The following is a 10994-nucleotide window of genomic DNA, read 5'->3' on the forward strand; positions in this document are numbered from 1 at the left end:
CTATGGCAAATGCACTTTGCTCTGACTGAAGCTGAAATTTGGTGGACAGAATAGTGCTTAGCTAAAACCTACCTGATAAGACATGAACAGAAGGAGGCTGAGTTCGTCCTGGATCACTTTTAATTGTGGCATTTTTTGGTTGGTCTTTGCAAATTACAAAAAACCCAAAGAATTTATTTTTGAAAAGCAAACCGAAAAACTTTTGCTATTCAAATTTTCATATTGACAACTCTCAATGTCATTTCAACCTATTGAAGTGCTGCAAAGATTCTTTAAGCTAGGAGAGTAATTAAATGGGGAAAAAATTACAATAGAGATAATTTCTTTTATAAAACTGATCACTTAATAATAAACACATTTTCAGATGCATAAGACCTTCTTCAGCACTTGTATCAGGCCATCTCAGCTACAATAACATTGAGAATGCAGTCCTTGCTTCAAAAGCAAAGATATTTGAGTATTTCACAGAAAAGATTGCAAGGTTTCTATACGGATAAAACAACAATTGGTTTCCAAGCATCATTCCTATAAACAGCAAAACTGGGTGATTTTTTTCCCAGAAAATACATTCCCTGAGACAAATGGCTGGCATGCATCATTTCAGACCAAATCGTTACAGTTTTTAAAAGTTATAAAAAACTTGAACGCAACTTTCTTAAGTCAGAAAGTGTCAGTTGGCTAGAATTATTTGCTGTGTCCCTTAGCTGTAATTAATTTTTGGAATAAAGATATAGCTGGAAGTAAAAGTGGAGATTTTAGGCTTTCTAGATTGTTGTTGTTACTCACAGACTAACAGCTCTTTTCTAGAGAAGCTCAAGTGTTATATTCCTCACGCTTCTGGATGCTCTTCTGGTGCACATTTGTTTTGTAAGGAGAAGTCACTTCTGAGGTAAAGGTAGTTTGATCCATTACAGGCCAAATTATCTCCTGGCCTTGGCTGAAATTAGAGATATTATATAGCAAAAAATTAATAAAAATTTGTGCTGCTTTTCTCTCTCTTAATATTTCTTAAATGTCTTCTCAAGCAGCTCAATTTCTATTCCAACGTGCAGTGGTGAGGGCAGATCTTCAAATTGCTCATGACAGAGGTTATGTGCCTTCTGGCAGATAACGGAGACCTGTCTTTCACTGAGACTTGGGTATTGTATTTTTTTCTTTATAGGACTTCAGTGTATTTTTGCTCCTAAAAAAGGACCCTGAAGATGCCCTTGAAATAGAAAATGAGGTGCTGAGATCTGAAATGATGGAAAGAGATACTTTAACATCTCATTCTTCCATGAAGCTATTTCAGCTAATTCTACTTTTATCTGGGCAAAAATGCAAATTTTAAGGCTTTTAACAGTTGGGGTTTTTTAATCTGAATATGCCAGCATCCAGGTGTGCTCACTGTAGAGTTTTTTTGTTGTTCTGTTTTTTAAGCTCAGGAAAGGTGGGCAAAGGGGTAAGAGAGAGAACTCTGACTTCAAACTTCAAATCTTTATTCTATCATAATTTCTGGGGTGTGGGAGGGAGAGGTGTTAACTTTTTTTTTCCTTTTTTTTTTCTTTAATTTGAATGAAAGGTGTCCCTTCTTCCAACCTTGGTATGTATAAATTATAAAATCTTTGGAGTAAGGACAATACATCTTCAGAGGGTGTAGCACACAAACTCCACATTAATACCAGAAGTCCAGAAGGGTTTTGTCCTTTGTTGCTCCAAAAACCCCTAGTATAACTAGAAAAGGCAGAGAGAAAGGCACGAAAGATAACCAAAAGCATGGAATGGCTTCTGTACAAGGAACAACTAGACAGACCAGGATTCTTTAGTCTTGAAGAAAGATGACTACAGGGATATGGTAAGAGACTTACAGCATTCTAGGTGGCCTGCAGAATAAAAGCCAATTATTCACGGTTTCTCAAATTACATAATGAGGAATCAAGTAAGAGGTTCAAATAACAAGTGGATACTTTTTCAGATGTTCCTTAATAATCTTTTGAGCTCATTGCTAGAGGGCACTGTATAGAAAAAAGAATAACAACAAGAGTTCAACCAGCAATTAGACAAATTTAGAGAAAACAAATCTCTGAAGGGGCATTAAACCCAAAGATGCTTCCTCTGGGGGAGCAAGTCCTTGACCTGCAGATTTCTGGACTCCAGAACTTTTTGGACTACCTAACTGTAGTTGGGTACAGTGGCGTAAGCATTACTATATGCTTGTTCTGTGCATCTTTGGCATCAGCTAATGGCAAGGGGACACCTGACCAGCTGGACTGTGGTCTGGCTCCATTTGGCCGCTTTTATGCCCATTAACACCACAGCGTGTTTGGCCTTTACTGGACATCTTATAAGGCAGTTCTGGGAAATCTTCCCTTTGGCTAGCTCTGTCTGTCCTTTTCCCACTGATGGGAAAGAAGCAGCAGTGAGACATGAAATACCTGTTCGGGGCTGCTGGTCGGTTCTTCTTCTCCTTCCCCATTGCAGCTGCTGCTTTGGGGACAGGAGCCCCTCAGGCTCTGCAGGACGGGGCTCAGCAGACACTAGGTGAAGAGGGAGCCTAAGAGATCTGTTCCCCATCATTGTGTCCACAATATGCAACTTTTATCTTTCAGCACTAACTGTTCATTGCAGCAGAGCAGTAAATTGTCTGACAATGGAACACACACATCATCAGGTTTTTTTTAGAACCAGTGCATTTGCACACATTACAGAGGGATTCATGCAAACAAAACAAACATAGACCATGTCATTCTTCCTCTCTTCTTGCTGATAGAGGGTATCAGGAGTTAATCTCGGGAAAAGTGGGAGGGAGGAAATACTCTTTTGACTGAAAAGGTCTGAAAAGAAATACCGAGTATTTAAAAGGAGGAAAGTGGCAAGTGTGTGCTGCAGTACCAACCGAGAGTCAAACACTTCTGCTTCTGAGCATTAGCACCAAGCAGCCAAGCACAGTGTTGTGTATCAGGAAAATGGATTGTGAACACAACATAGGCCAGTCTAAACCAACAAGAATTATACTGAAATTTCACCACTGTTTGGGCCCAGCCAGAAAATTAATCATCTCTGGATTTGTGAAATTTGGAGTTTGAATCGTAAACAGTTCCAGTTGTGTTTTAAATAGATTGTTAATTTTGATCAATAACAATTCATTCTTCATAGTGCATCTCGTATCAAAGGGGAGAGGACTATGAGTTAAAGGGTGACTTACTCTCATTTCAGTCAGGTTGGTTTCTTTCACAAACCAGGACTCATGAAGCTTTATGAATCCTGGTATGGGAGACCTTGCTGTAGGTGGAGGAGCCAAAGGCTGTTTGTGAGTCTATGGATAGCACTGTCTGCACAGAGGCAGGTGAAGGAGGGTCTGTAGTGTTTAAGGATCATTATTCTGCTACAGATCATAGCTTTGTTTCTAAGATAAGGATACTTGTATTCAAAATATCCAGTCTTTTTATAATAGCGCTTAGGTATCCTGAGCATTTCAGGGTTGTGCATGGTCCCAGAGATGTAAATGAGGAGAAGGAAGGTAAAACTGTAAAACCGGCTGCAAGTCCTTTGCCTCCTCTGAGTTCTGAGCCGCCTGGGGGACAAAAACAGCTGCCAGAACAAGCTGGATCAGAGCCATGGTGGGGAGCAGGATGAGCCCTGTAATGCATTACTTATTTGAATTCTGTCCTCTCAGAATAACCTCTTTGCTGCTGAGTGCCTGCCTTTATTCTAGAGGAGGTCTCACATTGCTGAGACCTTTGGAAATATCCTGGCTGTAGTGCTATAAATAGTGTGTATTTCCCACTGACTAAAACCTGCCAGCATAGCAGCAGCCTGACATGGGTTTATTTTCCTGCTTGAGGATCACATAAGTGCTTGTGTCCTCTCTCCACTGAGACATCTCTTTGCTTTAGGCACTGGTCTCTCTGCTCACTGCTGGGGAGTGTTATTGAACCTGGCTCACATTCCTGCTCTTTCTGATCTTTTTTCTCTAATGACAGACCTCTTCCTGGGCAACTTTCCTTGTCTCCCCTCTCCCTTCTCTTATGGCAGGTCTTTGCTTTTCTCAGGTATTCTGATTTCTACTGTATATTAGTTTCTGCTCATTCCATTTCAATTCATCTGCTATTCATACATACTGCACACTGCCTGTGCAAGCTGCTGTGTCTGAATGAGCTTTTAGTGAAACTTATGGCCCCAGAGCTTCTCTTGGCCTTATCCTGCATTTATATGGTGCCTTTCAGTTCTGTGAAATCCAACTCTAAAAATAAATGCAAATGTGCATCCCTGCACCTGCCAGTACTTCTCTGAGCAGGATCTTGACTGATAGCTGACAGCATGTTGTGCAGTGGAGTTTAGGAGAGGACTTAGGCAGTCCAAATGGCACAAGGGTCGTGAGTGGATACAAAGTAATCACAGAAATGAGAATATACCAATGTAATCCTTAGAAAAAGGACTGCGAACAAGCACAAATATGTGTGCTAACTTTGCCTTCCTTCCACAGGGCACTGGCAGCAGTGCGGTATCCACTTAACTGCCCTGCTCAGCATCTTGCCTGGGGGCTGCCCAGGACTTGCACCCAGCACCCAGCTTTCCCAAGTCTGCCCTTGGAGGAAAATGAGGTTAAAAGAACTTGTTAGGCGAAAAGGAACAAAACTCCGCTTGGCTGTGATGTTCAAGTGGGGTTAAATCCTCGAGCCTCTCCTCCCTGCTAGGTAATTCGAGCACTTCTTTGTGAGATAAGGGAAGGTGTCAGCTCCAGCAGCATCTGAACTCATACTCTGCTTTGCACGATTTCTGTGCCCTCTTCAGTTTGCTAAGCAAAACGAGTTTCCTCTGTGTGTTTCTTATCCCCAAAGGGTGGAACTATCCTTAGAAAATTAAAGCTCTCTTATCTCTTAATGTGTCATCACAACTAATAGCCTGGGGACTGTAAACAAGTTTAAATATCAAAACAATATGGCTGGTGATTATCTGTGATTATGGATTAAGAATACAAAATTTGTGCTCGCTGATATTCAAGCCAGATTGAATAAAAGGAGCCAGATCCTCAGCCGGTGTAAACAGCGGTAGCTCAGCTGAACTCGGGGGAGGGAGGCTGCTTTGTACCAGCTGAGCATCCGACCCTGGGAGCTTTTCAAAAGTTTTCATTCTTGTTTTTCAAAGTGCCAGATAACACATGACAGCATGGGCTGATCAGGAGGAGTGCTGAGGGCCCCCGGCAGAGCCCAGACTGTCCTCCCCTCCTCTGACTTCCCAGGAGCTCTGCTTCTGCTGGCTGCGCCCTCCACTCGCAGCCTCTTTGGGGAGCTCATAAATAATGACTTAGAAGAGAAATGATTTAAGATTACAAAACTTTTTCAAGAGCAAGTCAAGGTACCAGCATATTCAAAAGCTGACAGATATGTTGGGGCAGGTACTTTGCGAGGGATGTGCTTTTTACCTTCGATGCGACAAACATACTGCAGTAAATTCATGAACGTGCACTTGCTGCTGCCTTTTCCAAAGCCCTGCCGCTAAGCCATCACCTTTAGCTCAGTCACGGCTCATGCTGAGAGTGAAGAGACAAGTAAGGATTATCTCCATTTGCTAGAAATACTTTGCCTGGTTCACTGGACTGGTTGCAATGACAATGATATGCAACAGGTCCCACAGATCTGGGGAGATGGTAGTGGGTGTATTTTATAGCACTATTGGATTTGAAATTTTTCATGTTAGCGTCTCCCTGTTTTGGAAGTATTTGCAGGGCCTCACTTTTGTTATGGATCATTTTCTGACACAGACTGGGCAGTTCTTCAAGGAATCCAACAGATGAGAAACTGAGGCAGAGAGAGACTAAGTGGATTTCCCGTAGATGTATAAGAAGTCAGCAGTAGCGCAAGGAGATCAATAGTGCAAGGAGTGTCCTAACCACTGAACTGTCCTTATCTCCCTCATGCAATGCAGAATACATGGAATACATATCTTTTCACGGATAGCTTTTTGAAATACATGTCTTTTCAAAAGGCTGATGTTAGGTTAACGATAAATCTTACAAAATAAAGTAGAAAACACATTAATTTTGATGTGGCAGGAAAGCGCTTTCCTAATGAAGTAGTCATTAAATAAGAAGGATAGTTATTAAAGAACTGGTAAATCTAGTGCTCTCTATCCTTCCTATCTCAGCAGTTCTAGCAGTAGTTCTGGGTAAGGAAAAGGAGTGTTTCTGACAAGCATGAAGTCCCACCAGAAAAATATAAAAGGAGCAATGTGTCATAAGAGTCTTAAAAATATGAAACAATATTAAATAAATGAAATCAATTTCCAGAAGAGAATAATAATGGCTGAAAAATGGTACCCAGATAGCCAGAAGACTTTTCTATTTTCTTAATTGGGGTAATTATACTAAAACTGACAGCAAATATTTTCCCAGTAGCAAAAAACACCCACAAACCCCAGCCAGCCAAAATACCGCTCTGAGCATGAGATCTGTGAAGGTTAAAGGCTTGAGTCTGTCATTAGGAGAGTGCTCCTCTTCTCCCAAGGTCAGTCTTTAAATGTGGAGAAGTAATTTTGATTCTGGTCTCCTCACAGTTCCAAGTCAACGCTTACCTTGATTTCAACAGTGCTAAATTTGGCAAAGTATTAATATAATTGTATTTGGTCCCAGTCTTGTCCTGTTTGAATTTTAAATGCCTTTTAATACCAAGCCCATTGTGCTCTCTTTCTCTCATAGTTTAGGTGATGTATAAAATAGCGAGGAGTGTGGACCCGCTGGAGCAATCCCTCCAGGGAAACTAATGGTGCCAGTGTCCACGGTACATGTATTTTGGGGGTTTTACTTCAGACGAGCTTTTGTCTGGACCCCTGCTCCCATGGACTGAAATTTCTTTTATTGTTTTTACAGCACATGAAGAGCTCCTGGAGCACGTATTTGGGTATAGTTTCATCCAAAAAGGATGCAGTTCATGCAGTCCCAGGCTCCATCATAGCGTGAGCCAAATACAGCACATAGACATGACTGGAGCAACAGAGATGACCTCCAACAGATCACACTGTGCATCAGCCCATGTATAAACTCGCAGCTGCTGTTGTCTCCTTGTTGTTCCTTCATGTTCATCGTGGCCCCGGTCACCAGCTTGTCCATGCATATTTCACTGCATCACACTGAGGACCTTCTCCCTCAGTTAAGGCCCCTTAGTGGGAGAGAAATAATCTGGCAGTCTGAGTCGCGTTGGCAATGTTTGGATTTGAAACCACTTGGTATCTCCTTGCTATTAATTAGAACTTGCAAAGAGGAGAAGAGAGATTGTACAACCTCAGATCAGAGATTGTGCAGCCCAGGGACCCCCTCTCTCACAGTATCCAGTAAAGGGTGACCGGGCAAGACTTTAATAACAAGGCAAGGATGTGGTGGTACGTCCCCAGCATACTTTCTTAGCTTCCAAAAAATTCACAACTCAAGGATTTCCTAAGCCAGAGGCTTTGTCTTTATATGCCTTTGATATTTTTTTTTCTTTTGCGAATTATTTAGCTACTTTTAGATTATGTTAATTTTAGGATCTACAGCGTCCTGCAGGAAGGAGTTTGACAGTTTAACTTCATGCTGCACAGTTTGGATTTATTAAGAAAAGACTGGGGATGTTAATAAGAGGGGTTCAGATGCCTCCATGCTGCCTCTGCTCACAGGATTGTCTTAGCACATGTGGTGCAGAGTCACCATGCCCAAGTTAAGAGTGTCGGTGGATGCAGTGCATGTGCAAATCTACCCCAGCTGGGGCTCTGCACTGCTCTGTGTGGGTTTAGGTTGATGTGAATGGGAAACTCTTTCCAAACCATGGGATGCAGAGAGACCCATTGTACCTTCTCTGGCTTTTTTCAGAACCAGAAGGGCTTGGCCCACAAGATGCTTGTGTATGACTGTATTTCTGTGGGAGCCAGAGGTGCTGAATCAAGAGCGCTCAGCTCTGTGGGAACCAGCCAGCAGGGACTTCACCCTCCTCTCGAATCCTTGTGTTCCAGGCCTGGGATTTTATCAGATCCTATTTGTGATCCCACTTGATTTTTCAAATAAACAATGAAATGTAAACATTTGGCCAGAGGGAAAAACTCCCAGTTACTGAAGGGGAAAAGAACATGATATCCAAATGACTCATGGCTTTGTGGGTGAAGTAATGACAGCGTGTCATAGCTTGGGATGTGGGTTTGTGGTCCAATGCCACACGGAGTGGATGCGCTTGTGTTGTGAGGCTAATGTAAATGGCTTTGGTAGGAATTCTCCTGTGACTTACTAGAGCCAATTTGCTTGTTAAGACTGCATGGTGGCAATTAATAAAGTAGGGAGGGCACCCACCAGATGCAAAGCTGAACTAAGCCCTCCTCTGGACATAAGCCAGTGGCAAATATGACGAAGCCCTTCTGCTGCTGGAAGAGTTAGGTCCTGCAGGAAGAGTTTCAGGTGTCTGTGGCTGGAGGAACAGTGGGGACCAGGGAGTTTCTGAGGGCTGGAAGAGAACCTGGAGGGGGGCGGCAGGAACCAGCGTGCCCTGGGAGGTGCCTGGTGCCTCTGAAGTTTTGCTCTCCTGGGGCAGGTTACCCAAAGACCTGCTGGATGAGCACACTCTGATGTCTGATGCAGTATCCCTCTGCCTGGTGCCCCCTGCTCCTGCTGACCTGCGTCTGCCGTGGGTACCCTCAGGTTACTGCCTGTCTCGTTCTTGTTTTCTGCTGAATCACTTGGTGACGCTAAGGCAAAACATGTAAATGCTAATGCATATACTTAATGCATAAGTATAAAGGCCAGCAGCACCTCCGTAGAGCCCCGCTTCTGCCTTACCACTAATCGCTTGTACCTGATGGGATTCAACCATGACGCCCTTTCTAGGAAGTTGCCAGCAGTTACTCGCTGTCCTATATATGAACAACTTGCAGATGCAACAAAATACAGGTTGTTTTGTCTGGATTCTCTGATTTTCCTCTCAGTCTCTGTGTCACAGGATTTCCTCACCTCTCCCACTCCTTTTAATCCTTTTGCTGTGCAGCCCAGGAGCTCGGTGGAGCTGCAGGTCAGGGTTCCCCTCTGGTGATACCTGCTGGGGGGGGAAATGTGCCTCTGCAGGCAGTGGCCAGTTCCTGGGTAGTCGTTCCCACCCTGAACATCTGTGCTGCGTGGGATCTAGTGGTTTTTCTCCGTGGGTTAGCGGAGGGAGGAATGAGGGAAGTGCCTGTGCCCCCTTTCTCCTCCAACCAAACCCCTCCTATAGGCAGGAGCTGTTGGGGAGCACTTTTTTCTACATCCTACCACTGCTTCCTGCAGCAGAAACATCACGGGTGTTTTGCAGCTTGGGAGACAACAGCAGGGCACCGCCTGAACCCAGCTGTTGGCAGATCAGTTTGCTTTGGGAAACCAGCCAGCCTTTTTCAGTTTTCTGGGGTGCTTTGGTTTGCCTGCGAGATCAGAATTTGCAGCGTTAGATAAGCACAGATAAATAGAATTTATCCATTTCTAATCTGAACAATCAAATGTTTACCCAGGTCTCAGCACCTGGCTGGAAGAGCAAGGGAGCTTCTTTGTTTGTGGCTCCAGCAGTGAGAGGAGTCAGGGCTAGTCCTGCACTTGAAGAACCTTCTTTTTTAAGCAGTTCAGGGGCTGGGGCTGCTGCTTGGGAAATGGCTGTATCCTCCCTGCAGGCAGATCAATACATTTCAGCTCACTGCACTGCAAGTAACTTTTCATCGTACATTAAGAATGAGGAAAATAAAAGCCAAGATGGATGTTATTTTGGTTTTGCTTTTATTTTGAATTATTTATTGGGAAGTCACTGCTGTCTTCCTTCTTGTCAGGAGACAAAATGCCTTTGTCTTTGGTGTTTTTTCCTATTAAAAAGAAACAAGGTCTTCCCAGTTTTATTTCCCTCACCCTCTTGCTTCTTGGTGCTGAAGTGTAAATCTAGGGTCTCTGCAACCTGACAAGGTGGTCTCCTGCAGTCCTAATGCAGGCAAAGTCCCCACTGTGTGGAGTCACACCTCATTCGTACATTTCTAACCAGTTTTATAACGACATTGCAGATGAGTTATATGTGTTACGAATGATTGGTAATGACTCTCTCATAAGCCGAGAGTGTTATGGAGGGTTATAAGTAATCTACAGGCTAGCTGAACTATCATTTTAATTAAGCATTTACTAAATAACTAATAAAAATATTAATCCTTTTAAAGTAAATTCTTAATATTAAGTGTTATGTGGCAAAAATTCTGCAATTGGCTCCACTGTTAATATGAGCTTGGAAACTCAAACTAACAATCCATTTTGATGTTTTTCTTCCTAAATCTAGGTTATCCTGAAGGGAAGGATAAAGAAACTGGCCACCAAGATGGTAATCACTAGTGGAAATGAAGAAGATAAAGGGAGTCAAGAAAAGGAAAGCAAAGAAGAAACCATCTTGGCAATGCTTGGAATTATTGGGACAATTCTGAACCTCATTGTGATCATTTTTGTGTATATTTACACAACGTTGTAAACTAGAAGGCATGCAAGTAGACCAGATAAAATGGCCATTAAGAGTGACGACAAACATTGCTGACTATTGACAAGTTGTTTAATCAGAATTGACTGTGTATTATATTAACACATCATAAAAGCACTGCCTGCAGGCAGTGAAGGCTGAAGCACAATTAATTTAACAAGACTTTTTCACACAGTAACAAGCTTAACTCTTCTGTCCTGCCCTCTTCCTTTCGGTTTGGGGGAAAATGACTGCAATTATGTAAGTTGTAGCTTTGAAGAAATCCACGAGGGATATGGTGTTTTAACACAATTAAAAAAAGAAAGAAAGAAAGAAAGAAACTGTACACTAAATACAATTAGAAATGTATACTGTATACTCGCAAAGACTGAACTCAAAGATAGCATCATAGCACAGATCACGTGTCCGTTAGGTCAAATCATTTTTTCCTCTTGTTATTTGCTTTTACTTACATTGAATCTGACAAGCTTTTTATTTAGAATGAACATATGGTGCAATCATGAAAAAAACAATTCCATCGAGTAAGGT

General features: G+C 42.6%; 1 long non-coding RNA gene across 1 annotated transcript in view; it reads left to right on the plus strand.

Moving 5' to 3' along the window:
• LOC103900190 overlaps window positions 1–10782 on the plus strand; it is a 29437-nt gene extending 18655 nt beyond the window's left edge. Inside the window, exon 2 of the long non-coding RNA XR_657659.2 lies at window positions 10275–10782. This is a non-coding gene — a long non-coding RNA (uncharacterized LOC103900190). The remainder of the gene's footprint in view (window positions 1–10274) is intronic.
• Window positions 10783–10994: the final 212 nt, after the last annotated feature.

Source organism: Aptenodytes forsteri, unplaced genomic scaffold (assembly GCF_000699145.1).
Source record: "Aptenodytes forsteri isolate BGI_AS27 unplaced genomic scaffold, ASM69914v1 Scaffold193, whole genome shotgun sequence".
NCBI lineage: Eukaryota > Metazoa > Chordata > Aves > Sphenisciformes > Spheniscidae > Aptenodytes > Aptenodytes forsteri.